General features: G+C 39.3%; 1 protein-coding gene across 6 annotated transcripts in view; it reads left to right on the forward strand.

Annotated features, from left to right (window-relative positions):
• The first annotated feature begins 4,074 nt into the window (after window positions 1–4,074).
• KLF12 (KLF transcription factor 12) overlaps window positions 4,075–27,973 on the forward strand; it is a 527,148-nt gene continuing 503,249 nt past the window's right edge. For 2 of the 6 annotated variants that reach the window (XM_023726732.1, XM_023726727.1), the window contains exon 1: window positions 4,369–4,590. The gene's annotated coding sequence lies outside the window, so the exon portion shown is untranslated. Of the gene's footprint in view, window positions 4,334–4,368; window positions 4,591–26,492; window positions 27,879–27,973 lie in introns of those variants that run through there. The other 4 variants (XM_023726729.1, XM_004371422.1, XM_023726731.1 and 1 more) reach the window with 4 other exon arrangements.

Here is a 27,973-nt window from a genome sequence, read left to right on the forward strand (position 1 = left end):
TGGCCCTAAGAAAATCAGGACCATATTTTAAAATTTATTTAAAGCTCTAGGAATCACCTTTATTTTCACTTTTAGTCACATCTAATACTAATCTTTCCTAGACAGAGCTTTTACTTCTGAAAATGGACACCATTCCCCCAACCCCCTGTGAGGAATTATATTAGTGTTAAATCATCCATGCAATCTCTGGCATCGCTAATCCACAGGCTTAAGAACTTTAAATGCACATAGATATTGAAAAGAGTTTTTACTTCACAGAAATCAGGGTGTGGTATGGCTAACACCCTTAAGAAGCAAAAAATTTTTCTATTATTGACACTAAGTTTTCACAAATGGAGTATCATCACTTGTTAAATATACGAAGGTCTGGCAAAAAGTTTATGGGTAAAAAAACTTGTTGCCGTTGAGTCGATTCCAACTCATAGTAACCCTATAGTAGATAACATTTACCTTTATATTAGCAACTTAAAATCTCTACTTGTTATCTTTCGCTGTATCCTTCACATTCAATTAGACATATCATCTGCTCTGGGGGTGTTTGTGTATGATCTTCTCCTTTCTGGACAATGCTGTTAGGTAAAAGAAATCTAATGCATATACTCGTAAGTTTCTAATGCATAAGAAACTCAGAATACCAACTTTTAGCCTCTTTGTTAATTCATTCTTATTTTGGTACGCAATAACAAAGACTAAGTAAATCAAGTCTATAAAGTCAGGGAAATGGGTAGGTAAGAGATGCCTCATCAGCCTTGATTTTAAACAGGATTGAAATATCGTACGTAAGGATTGGATTCGACATATTTTCAAACCTGAAATTCCATGAGTCTGTCATTTCTCCCCATGTATTCTTTTCCTTGGTCAGAATTACACATTCTTAGTAACATCATTTTGCTATGTTCACATTTTCTAATCTTTTTCCCCACACATTTATGGAAGTAGAGAGGAGAAAGTTCTAAACACAAAGATATGCATATGTCTTTGCCAGGGTAATTGTATTGTTTCCCTAATTTCTCTTCTGTCCACACCTTACTTCTGGTTAAATCTAAGTCCCATACAGAGACAGAATTATATGAACCCAGTTGAAAATGTATGCCTGTGTATGTATACACACACTCATTTTCTTCTAATATCCACCCTCCCAAAAATTAAATAGTCATACTTTATTCTTTCATTATCTTTGCTCTTCCACACCCATCCCCAGCTCACGCAGTGAAGTGATTCTCCCTTCTAAACCTCTACCTTTCTTCTTTCTCTCTTTTTATCTGTGGAGTATCCTTAGTCTAACATTTCCATTCCTTCTTATCTGTAAACACTTAAAAAAAAATCTGCGGGCATTTTTTCCCTAATACTGTACGTACTGCCTTCTTTTAGTTACACCATTAGACTCTAGATCTTAAACTTGACCAACCCCTAATTTTCTGATCCCTCTGAATGGCTTCTTGTACTTTCTTTTCTCTCTTTCATCATTCGATTAACATGCCCGGTGGCTGTTGCTCTAGGAAGGGAGTTTGCTTTTCCACGTGCAGAAGCAATCGCTATAGAATATATTTATGGGCTCTCCACCACTCAACTCTCTCTAACAGCTGTTATTACGAGAACTGCCAGTATGACATAATTTCTTACAGCATCCTTCCACCCTTACAGTGAACTCGCCTTTACTCCCTGCCCCACCTAGAGGGAAACTTTGAAATGTTTCTAGTAGAGGCAAGTTTTTCGTTTAAATCCTGCACATTTGTTGGTAATTCCACCGTTTTCAAACTTGTATTTTCATGTTGTTTCTATCCAGATGTAGCGGAGTGTAGAGCTGTTGACATGCGGTATCAGACCAGGCGGTGGGGTCCCAAACAGAGCCCCAACCCAAGGGACCAACCCCTCAGTCTCTAGGTTCCATTTTCCTCGAGGTTCCTGATTCCTTTGGAGCACCACGTCTTCAGCTTTTGATTTCCGTCGCCTTCTCGCTCCCGCTCTTCCCTGCCTAACGATACTTCATTTGAGGAGAAGGCCACGATTTTCAGACACTTTCACACATATTACCTCATTTGTTCTCCTTCAAAAGCACAGGACCAGGACAGGCCCCTCCTTTTAATCCTGTTTTATGCTAAGAAAAACGCTGGCCCACTGGTTCATTGGCAGGACTAGAAATGGGCTGTGGGAATCCTTCTCCAGGCTGGACCACCTTTTCCATACTCCTCACACACAAAATGTGGCAAGACGCAGAGCGCACCAGGCAGCACACTGCCTTTGTTTTCATTAATCACGCACACTAGGCCTTTATTAAGTGTTTGCAAAACGCCACAATGCCATACAAATGTAGAACATGGCTTTTCCTGGCTCAGATTTGTTCCTTCGCTCTCATTTCCTGTTTCTCGGCCTCTCCCTTGTTTCTCTTCCCATCCCACTTCATGCCACATTATTGAAAATCTTTCTCTCTTAACCTAAACTTCCCCTTCCCGGCGTTCTCACAGACAGGGCCTCGCCGCTTCAGAGATGCCAGTCCCGGCAGCAGTTTCCCAAGGAGGGCGGGCTCACGGACAACGTGCAGTGGTGTCAGCAGGCCAAGGAGCCGCCGTGCGCTCACCTCCGTTTGCAAGAAAGTGGCACACGCTATCTCCAACAATCAACGACTGTCCAACCTCGCCCAGCCCAACTACACCACCCCGCCCGTCCGCTTCCGCCCGTCTCCTCCCCGCCCCCGCCGACCCTACGGCGCGGCGCTGACCCCCCAGCCCTCCGAGCCGTCGCGGGAACGGCCAGGGCCCCGCCAGTTGCCTCCTCCTTCTCTCGCCCGAGAATCCCGCGGATCCGCTCCCCGGGGCGCAGAGGCGGGCAGGCGGGCGGGGACGCCGGGGAAGGCGTCAAGGACTCGGCTCTGGGCGTCCGCTCCTCCGGGATCCTCTCTAGGGCGCAGGGCGGGGGGTACTGGACTCCTTTCCCCCAACACCTCCGCTCGGACCCGGACCCTCCGGGCCCTCAGTGACGGGTTCGCAGCTCTCGCGTTCTTCCCTTCCCGCAAGTTTGCTTAATTTCCTAATTAACTGTCTCGGGGAGGCGCCCCTTCTCTCCGGGTTCCGAAGGAAGGCAGGAGTCTCCGCTTCGCCCCTATTCATCCCACCTAGGTGAAATGCGGGGAGGTGGCCTTGCCGGGGCGCCCTAATTCGCGTTCCCACCGCACTAGCAGAGTGCATCGCTTCCGAACAATGATTCCCCTTCCTCCCTCACCCAGCCCTTCGCCGGCCCCACCCTCGCGCCCCAGGCACCGCTCTCCATCCCGCTCGGGATGCCCCCGCGCGGACCCCATTGTTGCAATGCGCGGGCGATGCCCGGCGTCCGGGGGCGGTCCCCGCGAGCGGCCGCGCCTGGCCCCGCAGCCTCGCCCGGCCGCCGAGCCGGCTCCGCCCACACCTTTCGAAGTTAGCTTGTCCGCGAGCCGCGGGGACTGCTCGGGTTCCCGGCCCCCTCCCCGCACGCCCCCACCCGGACGGGAGCGGGGAGGGGGCGGGAGTGCGGGGGGAGCCGGCTCCGGGCTTTATTTGTCTCCGAATTCTCTTAATAATGCTGTTTTGCGCGCTCTGACACAAAAGAGGGGACTTTCAACTCCTCGTCTTGCGAGTTGAAATCTGGGGGTTCCTCTCGCCGAGAGGCACCGCTGGCCCCCTTCACCCACTGGCTCACAAAGCTCTGCTGGCCATGTGTACGTTATTTTTGGTGCCGCAGCAAGGTGGTGCAGGTGAAAGGGAAGGGCGGCCGAGGAAAGAGGCCAGGAGAGGCGGGAGCAGGGGTGGGGCGGGGTGGGGCGGGGTGGAGGCTCCGCGGACCAACCCCCCAGCCCGGCGGCCCGGGCAGCGAAACGAGGGCTGGGCAGTGGGTGTTGCCTTCTACCTCTGCGAGCGGGGAGGGGTTAGTTTCCCACAGGGGATTTCAACCATCACACTCAGAGCCCGCCTCCTAATCCTCGGGCGGAGCGGCTCCGGGGCCCCATTTTATGGCAATAAAGCGACTTAGCGCCTGCTGAGCGAGCCCCTCCCAACCGCCGCCCCCGCCCTCGGCCCCACCCCGGGGCTCGCCCGCAGCGGCGGGGCTTTGTTTCTGGGGAGGAGGACCCGGAGGTCTTTTGTTTGGGGGTTTGGTGTTTTCACCACCCCCCCCCGCGCCTCTCCGGTTTCCTGAGCTCCGTGCTGGAAAGGAGGAGAAGCGGCGTCTGGCAACCCCCTCGGCTGGGCCCCGGGGTAATTCGATGCGGGCCTGGCGAGGCTCCCCACGCTAGACCCAGGCTCGCGTCTCGGCAGCCTCCACCCACCGGCCCACCCTACATTTAGCGCATCACGTGATCCGGGTAAGTCATTTGCAAGTACAACAGTTCCCTGGGTTGCCCCCCATTCATTTCCTGAGAACTGCAGAGAGCAGCTGAGAGGCTGTGCCTGTGCGTGTGCGAGTGTGCGTGTGAGTGTGCGCGGGTGACGCCGTGTGTGTGTGCGAGTGTGTGTGCGCGCGCGTGTGCGTGTGTGTATGTGAGAGAGAGAGAAAGGGAGAGAGAGGGGGACTCTGTAAGGGAAAGAAAACAATTTCTCCTGCTCTGCAGCTTCTGTTCAGGTCTGTGCCGATTCCGTTTCTTATCAAAATAAACAACCCCCTCCTTTTTTTTTTTTTTTGCCATCCCAAATCAGACCGTATTCTCTTAACATATTTTATTTTCCTTCTGTCATCTGCTCAAGTTAAATCATTTTGGTTGGTCTGTGTTCTTAAAAAGGGGAAAGTGTTGGGAAGCGGGAGGGGTCGGGGGAGGGCGATGGTATTGCAAAGCTAGTAGCGTTGGTCGGATTCGTGGAGAATAAAGGTTTCTTTCCCCCCACCCTAAAAAAAAAAATTGTTTTTTAAAAGAACTTATCAACTAACATGTATTAAGCAAATGCTTTTTCTACCCCTAGTGGAATTGTTGGTTGCAGTGTTTACCTGACACTTGGCAAGGATGAAAAATAAAACACTAGGGCCGAATTGGGGGGTCTTGTTGAAGTAGTTTGCCCCCAGCAGTAGAGAGGCTTCGATGAATAGCTGCCGCACCGGGGCTGCGGGCTGTGGGTGTGCGCTGGAGAGAGTGGAGGAGAAGGGGTTAAGGCGGAGATGACACTGCTGGCATGAATAGTGGTCCTGGTGCTACATTCATTATTGTCTCTGGTCGTAATGATGTGTAACTGTCACTTGCTACAGTGCCTGGTCCATGGAAGTAGCCAAGGACTGGCTCGCGGGTGTTATTTTCAATTACGGGGGACCCGGCCGGAGTTGACAAGGGGCAACTTTGCACGTCCACCCGGACCGGGGAGCCCGCGGAGCCGGCTTGGGAGCCACTTCTTGCCTTAGAAGCTCGCTCCGAGGACTCGGACTTGACCTCCACGACATTAGTTGGTGTTCATGTTAGATGCTCCCCTACGGGGAGAATCAATCCTGCTTTTGTTGGGTAGAGAACTGCCTGTTAGAACTTTGAAAACTTTCATCTTTGGGGAAAGGGTGGGGTGCACTCAACAGTTCTGTTTCGCAGTGCATTTGAGGCAAAGGCTTGGAAAAAGTACCAATTCCTTTGTTATATGCCCTGCAGCTTCCCAACCCCCTTCACCCTGCGCTTCGAGTTTTGCATACTTTAATAGTAATAGCCTTAATTCAGCTGATAAAAGCTGACTGTGTTGAGTTAAGGAGTATTAGTACAACGGAATGTGTAATCTGGATAAACACTTTGTGTGGTTATATTGTCAGCTCTCTAATTTAACTGTACAAATGGATTAAGTATCGTTCTATATGAATTGTTTTAACAGTTCCACTGGCTAACAGAATTCTTGGCCAAGCCGTTGGATGTTACTTTAAATCAGCTTTAATATGCTCCCACTTTCCCTGAAACACCAGGGAGATGAGGAGCTCTATTTACATTTAGTGCATGTGCATCTAGTTGCTTCAGTAGGCATCTGCCAATCAAATGCACGTCATTCTGTAAATCCACCTAGACGCCTCCATTCTCTTTTCTTACTGGAGGATAGAGTTGTTTAGATAAGTAAATGCTTTGAGATACGTTTGGTGGCTTTTAGCAGGCAGCAGCTTGTGATGGGAATAGGAGCGATCACTTTGAAGAGTGGGTGTATACCATTTTCTAAGAAATGCGCTTTAGAATTGGCATTTAATAAAAACAGTGACTCCCCCCCCCCCCCCCCCCAAAAAAGCCTGGTTGTGCTGCTTGCAGACTTCATTCACATGTTGTTTACATTTTTTAAAACCACATAGAAATTGGTTTATGATAAAGAGGTATATTTTTAGTCTAGAAAATTAAACTGTAGAAGCTTAGTAGAAATAGGATGTTGAAGGACAAACATTTCAGTTGCATAAATTATATCTTTATCACTGCAGCCTGGTGAATCTTGAGACTAGTGTAAGTGTATTAAGTGCCTTATGAGTTGGGAGTGGATCAATCTGAGCATACAAGAATTGGCAAGAATTTGTAATGTATTTAAGAAGGATGTTTATTATTGTACCTTTTAATTCAGATCTATTATGAATTATACTTAAACTGGTAAAATTTGGAATGTTTTCACATAAAATTTTCATAATTTATGAACTAAAACTAATTAATATAGCTATGTCAGGTCAACAAGACATTCTTGAAGGGTTTCTGTTTATTTTTGAAATGCTTCCATTGTTTGTCTATTATTAGTTAATAATGCACATTTAAAAGAAACTTCAGTGAGCTGAACTTTATTTTGGAAAGCTTTGTATCTATTGAATGAAAATTGTTGTGCTAACAAGTACTTCACATTCCCCCCCCCCCAAAAAAAAAGAGTTCCTTTTCAGGAAATGAATGCCATTTAGGTGAAAACTGGTCTTGGTTTGAGACCTTGACTTTAGCAACTCTTGGCTGGTGGTTGTTTACTACAGCTGCTGCCTGTGTGTGTGTACCGAAGGGGAAGGGACTGCAAACACTGGGGCACTCACGCTTCCCAGGCCAAGGGAAAAATGAATCAGGATGGTGGACGTGCATTCCAAAGAGTGAGCATCAGGCATATAATATCGATAGTGTTCTGGTCATTTAAAAATATATATGTTCCTCAGGGATTTCTTCCCGGTCTCCGGTGAAAGGCAAACATGCACTACTTTAACAGCCTCACAGTGAGTTTTAGATGCTCTGTCATGAAGCAGGCTGTTATCAACTTAATGAAATAATTTGGTCTTAAATATAGGTGTGTTTTATCTCAACCAAGACAACATAAGCGCTTAGGCCTCTAGGCATAGACTGAGGGCATTTCGAATTCAAGCCAATGACGGTTATTCTACAGTATGGAGTAACCTTACCCAGTGAGGTGATATTGTTAAATAGTTGATCATAGAAAGGTCCTAGACATTTCCTCCATTGTACAAATTGGAAAATATGGAGACTCATAATTTTGTGAGTTAAATACCATTAGAAAAATAATCACATTAAATTGGGATGTCAAATTGTTTTCCTTATACTGTGAGAAAAACAGTCTTTCTGTTGCATTAATTTCATAAATCTAGTTGATATTTTGCATGTTAATACAAAACACTTCTTGTACAAAACTTGAATGGCGCAAAAGTATTTCAAAAGTTACTCTTTTCTTGAGTACCTAAGTTTCCCTGCTTGTGCGTCCATGTTGATTAATGAGCCCAAGCTAAAACCCCTAACAGTTTTATTAAAAATTGACACCAGGGGCATCTTTTTCTTTCAGAAAACAACTTTCATTTTTGTAAATAATTCCTAAGATAGGTTGCAGTTGCTTACCTCTGATTTACATTTTGAAAATACAATATGATACCTTTGCTGTCGATTCAGTTCTGACTCATAGCTACCCTGTAGAGAGTAGCTGCCGCATAGGGTTTCCAAGGAGCGGCTGGTGGATTCCAACTGCTGACCTTTCGGTTAGCAGCCGAGCTCTTAACCACTGTGCCACAACAATAGAGTGGAAATATCTGTATTTTTGTCCAGTGTATTATTGACCAATGTTTGTTGATTTTCATTTGCTTTTTAAAAATTCAAATGCATTTATTTTCATCCTACAAATTATGCACGGCTTTCAGCCTTAGGTATGTTCAAAATCTTAGGGTAAAAATATTAAACTTAAATCACTGGCCACACCCTATAACCACAGCCTTAACTCATCTGCCACAAGCACCCCTCCCAAAAGCAAAATGCAAGTAAACAGATGGGCCTTGCCCTGTGCCCAGAAGGTCAACAGCCTTAGGCTCTGTCAGACCTGCTTGGTTTGTAGATCCCAAGCCTGCCCAGAGAGCTGGCTGACTTCAGCTCACCAGAATTCATTCTCAGGGCCTAGATGGGCCACACCCCATCTGACATCAGCTTTTGAGTTCTTGGAGCAGAGAACACATGCTGTGGATTAAATGGTTACTTTCTCTCTATATTCTCAGTAATTATGTTACAAAAGGATTTTTCGGTTTTGGGTGTTTATTGTCATAAAAGTGGCTATTTGAGTAGTCATATTGCTCCATAAAAATCTGTTTTGGTCCGGCAGTAGATTATAGGCTATTGACTCAAAGAATTCTGCTTGGTAAGGTCTTTCTTCCTGTCTTTTCTGTTTTTAACTCTAAGTTATATTTTTTTTCTTTTGTTGCTAATCTCATGGTATATATTTTTGAGTATTTTTCAATGTAATAATTGGACTGGTGCAAACAGTATTGCTGTCTAGGTACAGAGGAGGTAGCAGAAAACCTTTGCTGCTGTAGTGCTGCGTGGAAGGAGAGAAGGACAACATTTGGAGAGCTTTGAGGCAGTCTTGCCATCCCCATCAGAGGCAATGCAAGCGGACAGCTGGTTCTGCCACTATCCCTCCCTGCTGGCTTTGAGAGCCAGGTATTGTCTTCCAGGTGCGACATTTACCATGCTTATCAGTACATATAGCCTAGCCATGATGCATGATGTATATGAGCATACTATATATACACATATATTTATTATATATACAGTGACACAGTGGCTATTATTATATGTATAGTGACACAGTGGCTGCAGCAGTGGGCTCAAACATAGCAATGATTGTGAGGATGGCGCAGGACCCGGCAGTGTTTTGTTCTGTTGTTCACAGGGTTGCTATGAGTTGGAATCGACGTGATAGCACCTAACAACAACAACAATTATATATATTTTAGGAGCCCTGATGATGCAGTGGTTAAGCACTCGGCTGCTAACCGAAAGTTTGGGGATTTGAACCCACCAGCTGCTCCAGGGGGAAGATGTGGCAGTCTGTTTCCGTAAAGATTACAGCCTTGGAAATCCTACGGGGCAGTTCTACTCCATCTTATGGGGTTGCTGTAAGTCGGAATCAACTGGACAGCAGTGGGTTAACAGGTTATATATATATTTATATAAAATATTACCTATATAAAAACTGAATACATATGTGTATATATAATGGTAAGCACATATGTATATATACATATATTTAGTTGCTGTTGAGTTGATTCTGACTTACAGTGATATATACATATTACACACAAACAGTATACACGTTATAACCAAGAATTATAGTAAAAAGTGCATGTGTGCACACACACACTTAGGAGTAAAAGTGGAGAAAAATGTACAAAAGTCTGTTTTTTCCAAATTCTGTATTTAGTGATAATATTCTCACTTTATTTTGAGATTGGCAAGCAAACTCAAAACATAAAAACGATGAAAGAAACAAACCTATGTGGCCATCAAGAGAAATTATTATAAAAAGAGAAACAAAAAAAAAATTGTTAAAAAAACCCAGTTTTCATTTTATAATCAGTCATCTACTCAGGACATTTTATGTCCTGGAATCAGGACTGATTTAAGTGGCAGAATGTTTCAGTTTAGTCAGACTGTCTTGGTTCCTGGCTCTGACTGACCTTGGTCAAATCTCTTAACCTCTCTGAGTCTCAGTTTTCGTCTGTAAAATGGACAAAATAATATATAGTTTACAGGCCTTCGTGAGGGTGAAAAGACGTAATGTAAGTGAAAATCACTTTGTAAGCTACAAAGTACAGATATGGCAGCTGATTTGACAGGAAAATCACTCCCACCCTCTCCCCCACCCTGGCCCTAAAAGGATGAACTTTGCAGCTTCTCAAAGCGAGTGTATAAATTACACTTACGGAGAAGGCATTTCCGAGTGTGGGTAGAAAACTTCTGGCAGTCAAAGGTCATGAATTCCATTCCTGTTTCACCAGAGACTTGCTCTATGACCTTGATCAAGTCACTCTTAAACAGTTACCATGTAGCTCACGTAAAGGCTACTGACTTAACATTTATATAATGCAGGTAAATGAAGTGTCTGAGCTTTTCAAAAGAGAAGAAACACACAGTTTACATTATCATTTACAGAAAGTAGAAAATAAAGATCAACAATTATTATAAGAGATTGTAAGCCTCCAGGCTATTTCTTTATGTAATGAGTCAAGTGAAACTTCTATCAACTGGTCACTAAAAAGGCCCTTAATTTCCTTATAGAATCGTGTAATTTTTGATATTATAATTTAGAGCAGTCTATTGAACTGCAAAAAGGAGCCCTGGTGATGCAAATGGTTAAGTGCCTGACCGCTAGCTGAAAGGCTGGTAATTCAAACCTACCCAGCGGCTCAGCAAAAGAACAATCTGGCACTCTGCTTCTGTAAAGATTGCAGCCGAGAAAACCCTATTGAGGCAGTTCCGCTGTGTCACATGGGGTCGCTAATTGTCGAAACAGACTCAACGGTACACATCAACAACACAACAACGTTGAACCTCAAATCCCCAGTTAAGCCAAGACTGTTGATTAAGCTGTGTCTGATTTATGGCTTAAATTGCTTGGTGAGACTCAAACATTGTTGCCATGTAATACATGTTGCTCTTGGCTAACATTATACAAAGTATACAGTAAAGAAAGGTAAGAAAGATAGATGTGGAAATCTTAAATGGTTATTTGAAAAAATATTGAACATTTATTTATATCAACACATCTTTCTACCATGTACATTTCTTTCTTTTTTGCCAAATGTTCTTTATTGAATAAAAGTTACACAAAGTGTATTAGGTTTCTATTTGCTGCTGCAACAAATTACCAAAATCTCAGTGGTTTAAAACAACACATATTTGTCATCTTATACTTCTGTGGGCCCAAAGTCTGACAGTATTCTTACCGGGCTAGGATCAAGGTCCTTTCTGGATGCTCCAGGGAAGAATCCTTTTGCTATTTCCTCAGCTTCTGGGTGCTGCCAGCCTTCCTTGGCTTGTATCCCCTTCCTCCATCTTCGAAGCCAACAACAAAGCATCTCTCTGACCTGACTTTTCTAGTAATGTCTTTTTCACTGCCTCCTCCTTCCACTTTTAAGGACCTTTGTGATTACATGGGGACCATATGGGGATCTCTGGTTTTTTTTTTTTTTTTTTTTAAATGTGCATTAGGTAAAAGTTTACAGCTCAAGTTAATCTCTCATTCAAAAATTTATGCACATATTATTTTGTGACATTGGTTCTACCATGTACATTTCTTTACACACACACAAATTAGAGAAAATTATGAACAATATTTACATATTGTCTCCACAACAGCATTTTCTCTAATGAAGAAACAACAGAAAAATAACTTTTATCACACTGCCTACACACGATAGCCTTACCAGGCAAAGAGACTTAAACTAGCTAGTCAATATAACTCATTTTACACTCTTTGTGTGTCACACGTATACCTAACCTAACTCCTGTTTGTACTTCAAGTATCACTGTAAACATCGCTTCCTGTGGGACTCATATTTATCACCCCCTTCTTTAAGAATATGCTGAGTTCCAGTTTATAGTATATGACCCATAGCACATGGTATTTATTCTGGGGGAATTGCTTGTTGATTTGTGTTTGTCCCCTCCCAATAATAAGCCCCTTGAGAGCAGCAACTGAGTGTTCACAGTTATTTTACTGACATCTCAAGCAGTGCCTAACATAGTGGCTGATATACTGTAAGTGCGAAAATACTTACTGAAAGAACGTATTGATGAATAGCCGCTGTGGGTCCAAACGACTATCCTTTCAGTGGCTAAAAGTCACTATCATGGTGTTTCCTACCTAAGTTTTTTCATCTCAAGCTAAATATTTTTAGTTGTATCAGCCAATCTTCAATTCACTGTATTTCCTGATTTATTTTTTTAGCGTCTTACAAAAAGAAGCCTTGTGGTGTAGTGGAACACACACTTAAGAGTCAAAGAAACCTCAAACTACCCATATTTTAGCTGTCTAGCTGGGCAGGTTACTTCTCCAAGTCTCAGTTTACTCATTGGTAAATAAAAACAAAAACAAAAACTAGAGCCAATAATGTCACCACTTCGGAATGTCTGAGGATTCAAATGTGGTAATGTCTGTAAAGCATCAGGTTTAGAACCCTGTACATATTTAGTGCTTAATAAATATTAGGCTGCTTCAGTATATTGATGCCTTTCTTAAAAACCACCCATTCAGAATGAATAGTAGCAGGAAAATAAAATACTCTTTATTGTGCAGATACTATAATGGAGAAACTTAGGCAATGTGTTAGTTTATTTAGTATTTGTTCCTTAAATAAACAGTTAGTAGTAGCCCTTGGCTTTTGTATATGTGACTTTCAACTAACACTTTGAATATGATATGTGGAGACCCCAAAGTGCCTTGTATGCACTGAATTTTTGATTTATGATTATCACTTAATGAATGCATTTTATTTAGTTATTGTATGATGATGCTGCCTGCCAAGTAACAGCTCACTTTTGCCAAGGTGACTTTGCTGCTTTTGGGGATTATTTGAAAATTTTATTGCTTTTTGTCTTTCTTATTGTAACAAAATGAATAGAAAAGAGGGGAAAGTGAAAGCACTGCTTCTAGTTATGAGAAACTTAGGCCTTATTATCTTGACATATAATGAGACAAATCATTAGGTGTGCTGAAATTGGTGACTCTTTATTGAAAGTGCTTAACGGAGTTAAGTTGATGAATTGCAAAAAATAAGATTACAGAACATACAAAGTGCTATACATCTATTTTAATGGCTGTATGTAATTAATTGCAGATAATTACAGATTTTATAATTTTCTTTTTGTCTCTGGAAATGGATCTCCTTTAAAACATAACTCTGTTCCCTTGACTTTTGTACAAGTTTTCAGAGTGCATTATGTATACATGTATGAGATTCCTTCATTTATTTATTTATTCATCCAGTATTCATTGAGTATATACTACGTACTATATGATTTCTGTTTGGTAGGTGTGGAGACTGATTTTCAGCAAAGTTAAATAATGCAATCATGGTCAATAGCCCATCAGCTGTAAAGCAGGCATGTGAACACTAGGACGTCCTTGAACTTTCTCCTGTGTTTCTCCTATCTCCCTCTTGCATTGAAAATGATATTCCAGGGTTAGTCTTGTTATATAGAGTGGAGCAAAAATGAGTCAGAGTCGACTTGATGGCAATGGGTTAGGTTTTTGTTACGCAAATAAATATTATGTTTAAAGACTTATTTTATTTGCTGTAGATTATATTGATGCACTGTGTTTACTAGAATTATGCTTCAGTGCAGTAGTCAATTCTGTGTTTGTTGATAAATGTACTAAAGCTAATTATGAGACCTAACTCCAAAAGATATTTTAGAAGGCTACTGCTACAGGATGTTACATTATAGTGGTGAGAGTAGACCGATAAATTCTGGTTAATGTGCATTCTGCTGTTTGATAAAACTATTATAGTTTGAGGCATAAGAAAAGTGATAATATATATATTATCTTTACTAAAAAAGCCTCAGTTATCCATTTGACCTATACTTATTCAGCTCTTACTATGTGTATGGAAGAGCCCGAGTGATGCAGTGGTTAAGAGCTATGCCTGCTACCCAAAAGGTCATCAGTTCAAATCCACCAGCCACTCCTTGGAAACCCTATGGGGCGGTTTTACTCTGTCCTAAAGGGTCTCTGTGAGTCACAGTCTACTGACAGGAAAGCGGGTATGTGTATGGAGAAGGAGCCCTGGTGGCGCAGTGGTTACGTGCTAGGGTCGGCGGTTCAACCCACCAGCTGCTCCACAGGAGAAAGATGTAGCAGCCAGCTTCCATGAAGATTATAGTCTTGGAAGTGCTGTGGAGCAGTTCTCCTCTGTCCTATAGGGTTGCTATGGGTCGGAATCGACTCTCTAGCAACGGGTTTATGTGTATGGAAAGCCCCTAGGTGGTGGTACCATGTAAGAAAAGGACTGGAGGTTTGCTTCCGGAAAGATTACAGCCAAGAAAACCCTATGGAGCATTTCTACTCTGTAACACATGGGGTCGGCATGAGTCAGAATCGACTCCATGGCAACTAACATTAATATGTATATGGAGCCATATATCAAAATAGGTAGAAAGTGGTTCTCATTATTAATGAGCTAAAATTCAAGCAGAGTAGAAAAGACTTACATAGAAAATTGTAATACAAAGTAGTTTGTGATAAATGGGCCAAGTGCTGTAAATTGCTTAAGTGCATGGGAAAACTTTTGCTTATGTCTGGGCAGTCAAAGCTTTCAGGGCTTTAGTGGATGTCTGGCAAAAATCCTTTATGGAAAAAGTTTAATTTTTATAGAAGAGAAAAAAGCAAAGCTGAAAATGGTTGAAAGCTAATTAAAAACATACATTTTGGCACCTGGGGTGATTTCACAACTACTTTTCTATTATCTTTTAGACTAGTGACTTTGTAGCATTTTGGCAAACTTCTGTCACTTACCATAGCAACAGAAAATTTTCTTTCACAAAAATAAATCCTGGATGTACTTGGCCACTGGGGTATACAGTGTTATAATGAGTTTAGAGAGGGCTTCTTTGGGTCTATAAAAGCAAAACCAAAATAATGATAACAGATTAATAATTATGAAGCTATCTAATGAAATTTTTCATATAGCTGAAGGGATCTGATGTATGATTTTTTTATTTATAAATGATAGGAATTATGGCCTTGACCAAAAATCCTTTAAATTTAGGAATAAGAATTTTTTTAATAAGAAAATGTTGAAGTTGTAAAGGATTTATTTTTATTTGCATCCACAATCAATGCCCATGGAAGCAGTAGTGAAGAAATAAAATGACATATTGCACTAGGAAAATCTGCTGCAAAAGACCTCTTTAAAGTGTTAAAAAGCAAAACTGTCCCCTTTAGGACTAAGGTGTGCTTGACCCAAGCCATGGTATTTTCAGTCACCTCATATGCATGTGAAAGCTGGACAATGAAATACGAAGACCAAGAAGAACTGATGTGCTTAAATTATGGTGTTGGTGAAGAATATTAAATATATCACGGACTGCCAGAAGAAGGAACAAATCTGTCTTGGACGCAATACAGCCAGAATGCTCCTTAGAAGCGAGGATGGCAAGACTTTGTCTCACGTACTTTGGACATGTTATCAGGAGGGATCAGTCTCTGGAGAAGGACATCAGGCTTAGTGAAGTAGGTCAGTGATAAAGATAAAGACCTTCAATGAGATGGATTGATACAGTGGCTGCAACAATGGGCCCAAGCATAACAGTGATTGTGAGGATGGTGCAGGACCTGGCAGTGTTTTGTTCTGTTGTAACATAGGGTCGCTATGAGTTGGAACCGACTCGGCGACACCTAACAACAACAAGAGAAAATGGAAGGAGAAAATTGAAAACGTAAATTTTACAGATCAGAGTCAATTGCAATGTGTCAGATATATTGCTTGAGGAATATTTAGAAAGAAACTTTAAAGTGGGTGGATACTTAAAGGGCGGCATCCTCTGGAATGCTCATAGCTTTTTCTGATTTAAGTATAGATATGGGAAACTTTAGCAAACACACAAAATATTAATTTTATTTAGAAAGATTATATAACCAGAAGGCAATGAACTCGTAATGAATCTATAAGGAACATTAATGGAATTATTAACATATACAGGACACTTGTGTAACGGCACTGTACTGAGGCTTTAGCTGAAGCAGTCACCTTGTGTTTTATTTATGTATAGCTTGGTGTCTTAGTCACCTAGTGCTGCTCTAACAGAAGTACCACAAGTGGATGGATTTAGCAAAGAGAAGTTTATTCTCTCACAGTCCAGTTGGCTGCAAGTCCAAATTCAGGGCATCAGCTCCAGGGGGAACGCTTCCTCCGTTGGCTCTAGAGGAAGGTCCATGTCATCAGTCTTCCTTTGGTCTGGGAGCTTCTCTGCGCAGGAACCTCAGGTCCAAAGGACGTGCTTTGCTCCCGGCACTGCTTTCTTGGTGGTATGAGGTTCCCTTGTGTCTCTGATCAATTCTCTCTTTTATATCTCAAAAGAGATTGCATTAAGACACTAATCTTGTCAACCTCATCAGTATAACCTCATCATAGTGATAGAATTTACAACACATAAGGAGATCACATAAAATCTTATCATAGTGATAGAGTTTACAGCACATAAGGAAATCACATCAGATAACACAATCGTACAGTACTGGGAATCTTGACCCAGCCAAGCTGACAGATATTTTTGGGGGACACAACTCAATCCATGACACTTGGTAATTAAGACAGTTTAGAATACTTGAGAAGTATGGGGTAACAAAAAATTGCTTAGTGCTTTGTGGTCTACAGAGGTGGTTTCAGTTTCATCCTGACAGTCTCATCAGGTAGGTGGGACACATGTTACCCATTTTATTGATAGCATTTTAAGGTCAAGAGAAGGTGGCAAAGTCAGAACTAGAACCCTGTTTTCCAACACCAATACAGATGTTTTCTTCATTTCGTCCCACTGTTGCCTTCTTAATTTTCATTTACTTATAATCCAGAAATTGAGCACTGTACTACTAACCCCTTCCCCCAGGAACTTTCAAAAATTGAAAAATTTTAGGGAAGTCCACATTGCACAAAAGAGGTGCCACCTTCCAGGGTCTAGCTCATGTGTGATGTTCCTTGAATATTATTGGATTAATTCTAATCTCCTTCCAAAATGCACATAAAAAAGGCATCATTCATCTTTGGACCCAGGTATAACAGCCTAGAGAGATCAGACTAATGAACCCTAGATTGTGCAATGAGAGACAGCCATACTCTGATGAAAACGGGGGAGCTGGCATCACTTACCATGTGCCAGGACTTGTGCTAGGTGTTGAGAATACCGAGGTAGAGAAGACGTGGGCTTCGTCCTGATGTACAGGCAGATCAGGAAACAAGCATTGTGTTTAAGCACAAAGGAAGGGCAGTGTATTCTGATTTCATTTCTTCATTTAGATCTTTAGGCTATTATGCCTCTCCCCTAAATATTCTAAATATTTTAAGATTTTGTTTTAATTTCATGAGAAAGTGTTTTTCCTTTTAAGCATGTGATTTTGTAAGTTTGTCTCTCTTTCCAAAAAAATGTATGCTATGCCACATATATCGTGCATCTGATGTGTATGATACATTTTAAAGGCATTATCTCATTTAATGCTTACAACCAACTCAAACCTAGATGTTTATAGTATTTAAATGTGAATTTATTATTACATTATGACTCTTCAGTTTTCAAAGGAATACCAAGTAAGACCTGTAAAAAATGAGATTTGTTGTGCAGAAATTCACTTCATGGGCAATGTTTACAGATGTATCTTTCTGATAAAAGTAGTTACCTTTGTACGGAGACTTCAAACTTCATATTTTAGTGAAATCTTTTTCTCTTTTTTACTCACTCCCCTTTCTTCCTTTACCCAGCAATATAGCACATGTCATAAGAGCTAGCGTGTCCTTTTGTATCTTTCTCCATGTTCATAAATGAAACTGTGTATATATGTGTATGTACACACAGGATTTTTTTGGTCACTGTTTACAAAAATGGAAGCATTTTATGGAAGGTTTTTTTTGGTTTTCCTTTTTTCATGCTGCCTGAGGGAAATTCTTCTACTCAAATGCTACAACTCTAGTCCGTTAAAAAAAAAAAAAAATCATGACATGATATTCCAAGGTATAGTTATTTCATAGTCTATCCAGCCATTCACTTACTGATGGATAATATTTTGTTTCCAGGTTTTTTTTTTACACTAAAACTTTCCAGTTTTTTTTTTTGCCACTAAAACCAGTGTTGTGATAAACAACTTTATAGACATACCTTGACAGGCCAGTGGGATAGGTTCCTAGGGGTAGGATTACTGACTCAAAATGTAGTTTTGTTTTTAGTTTTCATAAATGTAGCCAGATGGCTTTCAAAAGGCCATAGCAGTTCGTGTTACTGCCAGCAGTGTAGGCAATTTTGCTTTCCTTGAAATTCCATCAGCAATAGTTCCTGTTTCCAGCCTGATAGTTGTATAGTGATACCTCACCTTTACGTTAATAAGCATTTCCTGACGGTTAGTGGCTTTGAGGAGTCCCTGGATAATGCAGACTGTTAACATGATCAGCTGCTAACCAAAACGTTGGATGTTCACATCTACCCAGAGGTACCTCAGAAGAGAGGCCTGGCAATCTACTTCTGAAAAATCAGCCATTGAAAACCCTCCAGAGCACAGTTCTACTCTGACATGTGTGAGGTCGCCATGAATCGGAATTGACTTTATGGCAACTGATTCTTTTTTTATTTTTTAAGTGACTCTGAACATCTTTTTCTACACTTGTAAGTCAATTGAAATTGCTCTTCTAAGAATTGCCTTTTTATATTCCTTCTCCATTTTTCTATTTGGTTGTTTGTTTTTCTTGTCAATTTATGGAAGTTTTTTTATATATTATAGTTTTTAACCATTTGTCTGGCAGCCACATTACAAATTTTTTTTCAAAAATGAATCTTTTGTTTTTCGCCTTTGTTCAAGAGGTTTCTTCTTTTTTTATAAAATGTGTTTTCTGCCTTTTTATTTTAAAGAAGTGGTCTTTTTTATTTTATATGATAATTTAGAGATTAGCTTTTTTTTGTTGTTGAGAATATACACAGCAGAACATACACCGATTCAACAATTTCTGCATGTATAATTCAGTTACATTGATTATATTCTTCAAGTTATATAACCATTCTCAGCCTCCTTTAAGAGGTCTCTTTTTTTATATGACATTTTTAATTTTTATATAATCAGATAGTTCCTTCTCTCTCTGTCTCTATCACTATTGCTGTTTTTCTCTCTATTCTTTCATGTTACATTTAAGATTTTCTTTGTTGGTAAAATAGACATGTAATTTAAGGCTAGATTTAGTTTTGTTTTCCATTTTTGTCTTATCTTTCATTCATTTGGAATTTATTGTTGTACATGATATAAAGGAAACCCTGGTGGCACAGTGGTTAAGAGCTACAGCTGCTAATCAAAAGGTTGGCAGTTTGAATCCACCAGGCGCTTCTTGGAAACCGAATGGGGCAGTTCTACTCTGTCCCATAGGGTCACTATAAGTCGGATTTGACTTGATGGCAGAGGGTACAGTACAGTACATGGTATAAGAGAAGGAGTTCATTTTTATTTACTTTTAGGTGCACAGTGCTTTGTATTAGCACTATTATTGGAGTAATCATCCTTCTCCCAGTGAATGTAAATTTCATGTATTTTTTTGTATTTTGTTCTGATACGTACTATGAGAGTGCCACATTTTTCTTTTTTTAAAAATAATTTTCTTAGATATTCTTGGACATGTACTTAAAGTTCATATGTAAGGAATATTTTATCACTGCTCACCTCTTCCAGGCAAAAAATATACAAAAACCTCGTTGTGATTCTAATTGGAATAGCATTTAATTGTATATAAAACCTTAGGATGATTAACATTTTAATGTTATAGTGTTTATATTGTCCAATGCAAAAACATGGATTCTTTCCATTTTTTTCACGTTATAGTTCTAAAATATTTTGATATTTTATTTGTTGTGTTTGTTTCCTTTTTAATTAAATTTATTTCTAAGTGTTTATAGGTTTTTGACTAGTTTATATCAGTGAGATGATAAGGTTTTCTTTTTTAGTCTGTTGATATGGGTGAATTGCATTGACTGATTTTGAATGTTAAACCAGTCTTGCATTCTTTGTATAAATCTTACTTGGTCCTGATGTACTGTCTTCTTATATATAACTGGATTTCACTAGCTAATATTTTGTTAAGGATTTTTTTTTTTTTAACTTTTGTTCATGGGGGATAGTGAGCAATAGTTTTTTCTTTTCTTTGTTTTACTTTGGTTTCATAGTATTCCATACCTCATAAAATGACTTGGGAATTATTCCATTCTCTTATAATTTCTGAAATACTTTGTGTAGAGTTGCTGTTTTTTCTTCCTTAAATACTTGGAATAATTCAACAGTGAATCCATCTTGGTTTGGAGGTTGCCTCTTTCTTCCTTGGAGGAAGATATTAAATATAGATTCAATTTATTTAATAGTGAGCTATTCAGATTATTTATTTCTTCTTGGGTGAACCTTGTTAATTTGTGTCTTTGAAGGAATGCAGCTTTTTTATTTAAGTTAACAGAATTTTTGGCATAATATTTCCTTATTTTTCTCTTAATGTTTGTTGGATCTGTTGTGTTGTCTCTTCATTCTCTTTTGTACTGATCAGTCTGGTTAGAGGTTTATCAATTTTATCTCTTTGGTTTATTGATTTTCTCTATTGTTTTTCTGCTTTCTAGTTTACTGATTTCTGTTGTTTATTATTTTCTTCTTTCCTCTTGTAGTTTTAATTTGTTCTTTTTTTTTTTAAGATAGAAGCTTAGAACATTGATTTGAGACTTTTTTCTTATTGAAATATATGGTGCTAAAAATTTTTTATCTATGCACAATTATTTTTAATTTTAATTTCATTCAAAGTATTTTCTGATTTTCGTTGTGATTTCTTTGACCCTGGATTATTTAGAATCATGTTGTTTAAAATTCAGATATTTGGAGATTTTACAGATATATTTCTGTTATTGATTTCTAGTTTAATTCCATACTTTTCAGAGAACATACTATCTATGAGTACACATCTTTTAAAATTTGCCGGGGAAAATAGTTTGGAAGTTTCTCAAGAAGTTAAACATACAACAACAACAAAATAAAAAATGTATATACATTAAAAAAAAAGTTAAACATAGAATTACATGTGACCCAGCAATTGCGCTCCTAGACATATACTCCAAAGACTTGAAAGCAGGAACTCAGACAGATACTTGTATACCCATGTTCATTTCATCACTATTCACAATAGCCAAAAAGTGGAAACAACTCAAGTTTTTGTCAACAGATGAATGGATAAACAAAATGTACTATATTCATACGTTGGAATATTATTCAGCCGTAAAGAAAATAAACTTCTAATATATGCAACAACATAGATGAACCTTGAAAACATTAAAACGCTGAGTGACATAGGTGAGACAAAAAAGGACAAATAATGTATGATCCTACTTACATGAAATACATAGGATAGGCAAATGCATAGAGTCAGAAGTTTATCGGTGGTTACCAGGGACTGAGGAAAGGTTGAAAAGGGGAGTTATTGCTTAAGAAGTATTGAAACAGATAATGATTATGGTTGCACAGCATGCTGAATGTAATTAATGTCACTGAACTGTACACTTGAAATGGTTAAAATGGTAAATGTTTTGTTATGTGTATTTTACCACAATAAAATTAAAAAAGAATTTGCTGAGGTTTGTTTTATGACCTAGGATATGGTCTGTCTTGATACACTTGAAAATAATGTGTCTTGCCAATATTGGTTGGCGCATTCCATAAATGTCAGTTAAGTTGGTTAATGTTATTCCAGTCTTCTTGTAGCCTTACTGATTTTGTTTGTCTCCATGTTCTGTCAACTATTGGGAGATAAGTGTTAGAGTATTAAAATATCGAAATATAATTGTGAATTTGTCTATTTTTCCTTTCAGTTCTATCAGTTTTTACTTTATTTTGAAGCTCTGTTATTAAGTGAAAGCATATTTTGGATTGTTAGGAGTTTTTTTGATGAATTGACCCCTTTTCCCTGTAATATTCCTTATTGTCAAGCCACTCTGTCTTACATTAATATATCTATTGCACTTTCTTTTCATTACTGTTTTCATGGTATATCTTGTTCTATCATTTTACATCTAACCTATTTTTATCTTTATATGTAAAGGGGATTTCTTATGGATAATATCTATTTAGATATTTATTTTTAATCTTATCTTACCATCTTCAGCTTTTATTGGAAATGTTTGGACAATTTACATTTAATATGATTTTGATACGCTTGGTTTTTCATTTACTAACTTGCTGTTTATTTGTCTTATTTGTTAGTTGTTTTTATTTTTCCATGTTTCTTGTCTTCTTTAGAATTGGTTGTTTTTTAGTGTTCTAATTTATTTCCACTATTGGAGCCCTGGTGGCGCAATGTTTAAGAGCTAAAAGGAGCTATGTCTGCTAACCAAAAGGTCAGCAGTTCAAATCCACCAGCTGCTCCTTGGAAACTCTATGGGGCAGTTCTGCTCCACCCTGTAGGTTTGCTATGAGTCGGAGTTGACTCGACGGCAACGTGTATTGCTAACTGAAAGGTCGGTGGTTCTAACCTACCAGCTGCTTCATGGGAGAAAGATGTGGCATTCTGCTTCCATAAAGATTACAGCCTTAGAAATCCTGTAGAGCAATTCTACTTTGTCCTTACAGGGTCACTGTGTGTCAGAATTGACTTGATATCAGCTGATTTGGTTTCCGGTATTGCCTTATTAGTTACATCTGTTTGTTTTATATTTTTCTGTGATTGCTCTAGGGTTTACGATATGCATTCGTTACTTATCACAGTCTTCAAATAATATTATAGCGTTTACTGTATAGTGTCAAAATCTTACAATAGTATACTTCCATTTATTTCTCTATGTTTGTGCTATTTTCTTCGTTTTACTTTTACATTTTATAAACCATACAATTCATAGTTACTGTTTTTTTGGTTTAAATAGTTACCTTTAGGGGTTAAAAGTAAGAAAAAAGAGCCTTTTGTATGTAACCACTGTCTTAGTCATCTAGTGCTGCTCCAGCAGAAATACCACAAGTGGATGGATTTAGCAAAGAGAAGTTTATTCTCTCACACAGTCCAGTAGGCTACAAGTCCAAATTCAGGGTATCAGCTCCAGGAAAAGGCTCTCTCTCTCTGTCGGCTCTGGAGGAAGGTCCTTGTCGTCAGTCCTTCCTTGGTCTGGGAGCATCTCAGCGCAGAAACCTCAGGTCCAAAGGATGCGCTCTGCTCCTGGCACTGCTTTCTTGGTGGTATGAGGTTCCCATGTGTCTCTGCTCGCTTCTCTCTTTTATATCTCAAAAGAGATTGCATTAAGACACTAATCTTGTCAAGCTCATCACAGTGATAGAATTTACAACACATAAGGAGATCACATATAATCTCATCATAGTGATAGAATTTATAACACAAGGAAATCACATCAGATAACACAATCATACAATACTGGGAATCATGACCCAGCCAAGCTGACAGATATTTTTTGGGGACACAACTCAATCCATGACAACCACTTTGTATTTAATTTTATATTTTATATTTAATCATTGAACGTAGAGTAGCTAAAGTGAATGGAAGAAATGATCACTTAAAAGAGCTAAACAAAAGATTTCAAAGGGCAGCTTGAGAAGACAAAGTAAAGTATTATAATGAAATGTGCAAAGATCTGGAGTTGGAAAACCAAAAGGGAAGAACACACTTGGCATTTCTCAAACTGAAAGAACTGAAGAAAAATTCAAGCCTCAAGTTGCAATATTGAAGGATTCTGTGGACAAAATGCTGAATGATGCAGAAGCATCAAAAGAAGATGGAAGGAATATACAGAATCACTGTACCAAAAAGAATTAGTCGATGTTCAGCCATTTCAGGAGATAGCATATGATCAAGCACTGAAGGAAGAAGTCCAAGTTGAACTGAAGGCACTGCCGAAAAATAAAGCTCCAGCAGTTGATGGAATACTGATTGAGATGTTTCAACAAATGGATGCAACACTGCAAGTGCTCATTAGTCTATGTCAAGAAATTTGGAAGACAGCTACCTGGCCAACTGACTGGAAGAAATCCATATTTATGCCCATTCCAAAGAAAAGTGATCCAACAGAATGCAGAAATTATTGAAGAATATCATAAATATCAGATGCAAGTAAAATTTTGCTAAAGATAATTCAAAAACAGTTGCAACAGTACGTTGACAGGGAACTGCCAGAAATTCAAGCCGGATTCAGAAGAGGATGTGGAACCAGAGATATCATTGCTGATGTCAAATGGATCTTAGCTGAAAGTAGAGAACACCAGAAAGATACTTACCTGTGTTTTATTGACTATTCAAAGGCATTTGACTGTGTGGATCATAAAAAATTATGGGTAACATTGTGAAGAATGGGAATTACAGAACATTTAATTGTGCTCATGTGGAACCTGTACACAGACCAAGAGGCAGTCGTGCTAAGAGGAGAGACTCTCTAGTTTAAAATCAGGAAGTGTGTGCATCAGGGTTGTATCTTTTCACCACGCTTATTCAATCTGTCTGCTGAGTAAATAATCCGAGAAGCTGGACTGTATGAAGAAGAACATGGTATCAAAATTGGAGGAAGACTTATTACAAACCTGCAGTATGCAGATAACTCAACCTTGCTTGATGAAAGTAAAGAGAACTTGAAGCACTTAACTGAGGAAGATCAAAAACTACAGCCTTCAGTATGAATTACACCTCAACATAAAGAAAACACAACTCCTCACAACTGGACCAATAAGCAACATCATGAAAAACAGAGAAAAGATCGAAGTTGTCAAGGATTTAATTTTACTTGTATCCACAATCAACATGCATGGTAGCAGCAGTCAAGAAGACACATTTCATTGGGCAAATCTGCTGCAAAAGACCTCTTTAATTAAAATGTTAAGAAGCAAAGATATCAATTTGAGGACTAAGGTGCACCTGACCCAAGCTGTGGTATTTTTCAGTCACCTCATATGCATACGAAAGCTGCATGAAGAGTAAGGAAGACTGAAGAAGAATTGATGCCTTTGAATTATGGTGTTGGCAAAGAATACTGCATATATCATGGACTTCCAGAAGAACGAACAAATCTGTGTTGGAAGAAGTATAGCCCGAATGCTCTTAAAAGACAGGATAGTTATGCTTCATCTCGCTTACTTTGGGCGTGTTATTAGGAGAGACTAGACCCTGGAACAAGACATCATATTTGGTAAATTAGAGGGTCAGCGAAAAAGTAGAAGGCCCTCAGTAAGATGGTGTGACACAGAGGCTACAACAGTGGGCACAAACAGCAGTGTTTGTGAGGATGACGCAGGACTAGTCATTGTTTTGTTCTGTTTTACATGGAGTTGCTGTGAGTTGGACCTGGCTCGACAACACCCGGCAATAACATTTAATCATGATTGCTGGCTGCAGAGTTCTTCATTTTTTTTTTTTTTTTTTTGTTGTTGTTTAAATCTACACTTCTGTGTAGTATCATATTACTTTTGCCTAAAGAAATTTTTTTTTTAGCATTTCCTGTAGGGTATGTCAGCTTTCAATGACTTTTCTCAGCTCTTGTTTGTCTTAAAAAGTTTATTTACCATTGCTTATGAAAAACTTTTGTGCATAGTAAATGGTAGAGTGACAGATTTTTTCCCCCATTACAGGCAGTCCTCAAATTATGAACGAATTCCATTCCTAAATCTGTCTTTAAGTTGAATTTGTATGTATGATGCAACAATTAGGTACAGTTTGTATCTAATGTCAATTAGTCAAATGTTTGTCTTAGTATGTAGTATGTAATATACATTTCTATGCATAGAAAACATTAAAGAAACACTTCCACACACACTAAAACACTTTTAACATCATAATATAGTAATAATAATAATAATAATGTTTTGATGCACATTGCAAAGTAGCACCTGTTTGGTATTATGAACCATTGTATGGACCTCGAATTTTCAATATAGTAGGCTTTATGGGGGGTTGGTTCGTAACTGTGGGTTGTACCGAAGTTGGAAGTTCATAGCCCAGGAACTGCCTGTAATTTAAAAGTGTTTCTCCATTGCCCTCTAGGTTACATAATTTCTGATGAGAAGTCTATTGTAAGTCATACGTTTATATGCAATATTTCTTTTTTCCCTCTGGCTGCTGGTTTCAGGATTTTCTCTTTATCTTTGTGTTCAGTATTTTGACTGTGAAATTCCTAGTTGTATTATCATTTGTAATTATGTTACTGGGTGTTCTCTAAGCTTATTTTATTTGTAGTTTATTGTCCTTAATTTTCAGTAAATTTCTTTTCATTATTAGTTATTATTTTGAATATGCTATTCCTTTTTCTGTCTTCTCTGGACGGTATTGACAAATATATTTGTTGTTATTGTTAGGTGCTGTTGATTCAGTTCTGACTCATAGTGACCCTATATACAACAGAATGAAACACTGCCTGGTCTTGCATTATCCTCACAACTGTTGTTATACTTGAGCCCATTGTTGTAGCCATTGTGTCAGTCCGTCTCGTTGAGGGTCTTCCTCTTTTTCACTGACCCTCATCTTTACCAAGCATGATGTCCTTCTCCAGGAATTGGTCCCTCCTGATAACATGTCTAAAGTATATGAGATATAGTCTCACTATCCTTGCTTCTAAGGAGCATTCTGGTTGTACCTCTTCTAAGACACATTTATTTGTTCTTTGGCAATTCATGGTATATTCAATATTCTTCACCAACACCATAATTCAAGTATATTAGACTACATGATGATGTCCCACAGGTGTTAGATGCTCCCCATCCCCGTCCTCACTAGTTTTTCTATTCAGTTTTCAGTCTAGATAATTTTTTTTATCTTCCTTCAAGTTTACTGATTCTTTTGCTGTATACAGTCTATTAAGCTCAATGAAGGACTTCATCTTTGACATAAAGCTATGTACTTATGCATTTTCATATTTAAAAAATTTTCACTTTTCTGAATTTCTCTGTTTGTGCATGTTGTGCACCTTTATCTCTAGATTCTTCTAAATCTTAATCATAGTTATTTTAATGCCCTTGTTTGATTGTTTTAACGTCTCTGCCATTTGGGGTCTGGTTATGTTGGTAGGTTTATCTCTTGACAGTGGGTATAAGTTTCCTTGCTTTCTTTGTGTGTCTTTTTATTTTTGATTGACTATCTGACGTTATGTATAAAAGAATGGTAGATACTGAGGTAAATAATATATGCTAAGAAATCGATGTACCTCTTGCTTTGTGAGGTATTAGCGTGTGTATGCTTTTTGGGGGAAAGAGGGAGATGAGTCAATTTAGTCAGTAGATGTGTGAGTTTGTGCTTTGTTTTTTGCTATTTAATTCTCACTACATCACAAACTTCCACAAGAGATACATTCCTTTTTCCCTAGTCTTTTGTGAGAGATGGAAACCACAGAGTTTTCTCCAGTGGTGTTTTGCCCTCAAATTTCAGCCAGACCTGAACTCCAGCAACAATGGGGTCCTCTCTCTGTGCTTTTGCCTCTTCCTCAATAGTATTCTAGGTGGAGTCAGAGAGGGAGGTCTCAGTTCTCCTACTCCAACTGCAATATCAGGCAAGCCCTGTGTGAAGTTTCTCAGCATTCCTGTCTCTTCTTCCTGTGGTAGCCAAACTCTGCCTTGTTTCAGTTGGGGGCTTTTTGTGTGAGTTTTCTGTCCCTCCATGAGTCTGAACTCTGTTTGATATAAGTGCAAGATTCTGGGCCTGAGTAAGTTTCTTACCTCAGCCACAGGAGCATATAGGTTTTACCTAGTGTCACTGTAGGATGAGGCATGTGTGTTCTCAACCTCTCTTCCAGTGGCTGCTGTTCTTGAACCGGGGAGAGGGATAACCAGAGGGTTTCTGCCTCTCTCCCAGTTGCAGGTGTTATTTGCTTCTATTCTTCCTTCAACAGCCTCCAACCTTTACCTGAGGGAGACAGGAGTATTTACTTTCCCTGTCCCTGTGGCAAATGGTGTTTGCTTCATTCGAGAATGGAGGCTGGGATGAGGGTAAGTTTTGTATCTGTGCACCAGTGGTAGCTGATCGCTGCCTACATGCCTGCACCTCCAAGATGTCTTCTCTTAGGTCTCTTGTTTTTTCCTCC

Source organism: Trichechus manatus, unplaced genomic scaffold (assembly GCF_000243295.1).
Source record: "Trichechus manatus latirostris isolate Lorelei unplaced genomic scaffold, TriManLat1.0 scaffold00013, whole genome shotgun sequence".
Classification (NCBI taxonomy): Eukaryota; Metazoa; Chordata; class Mammalia; order Sirenia; family Trichechidae; genus Trichechus; species Trichechus manatus.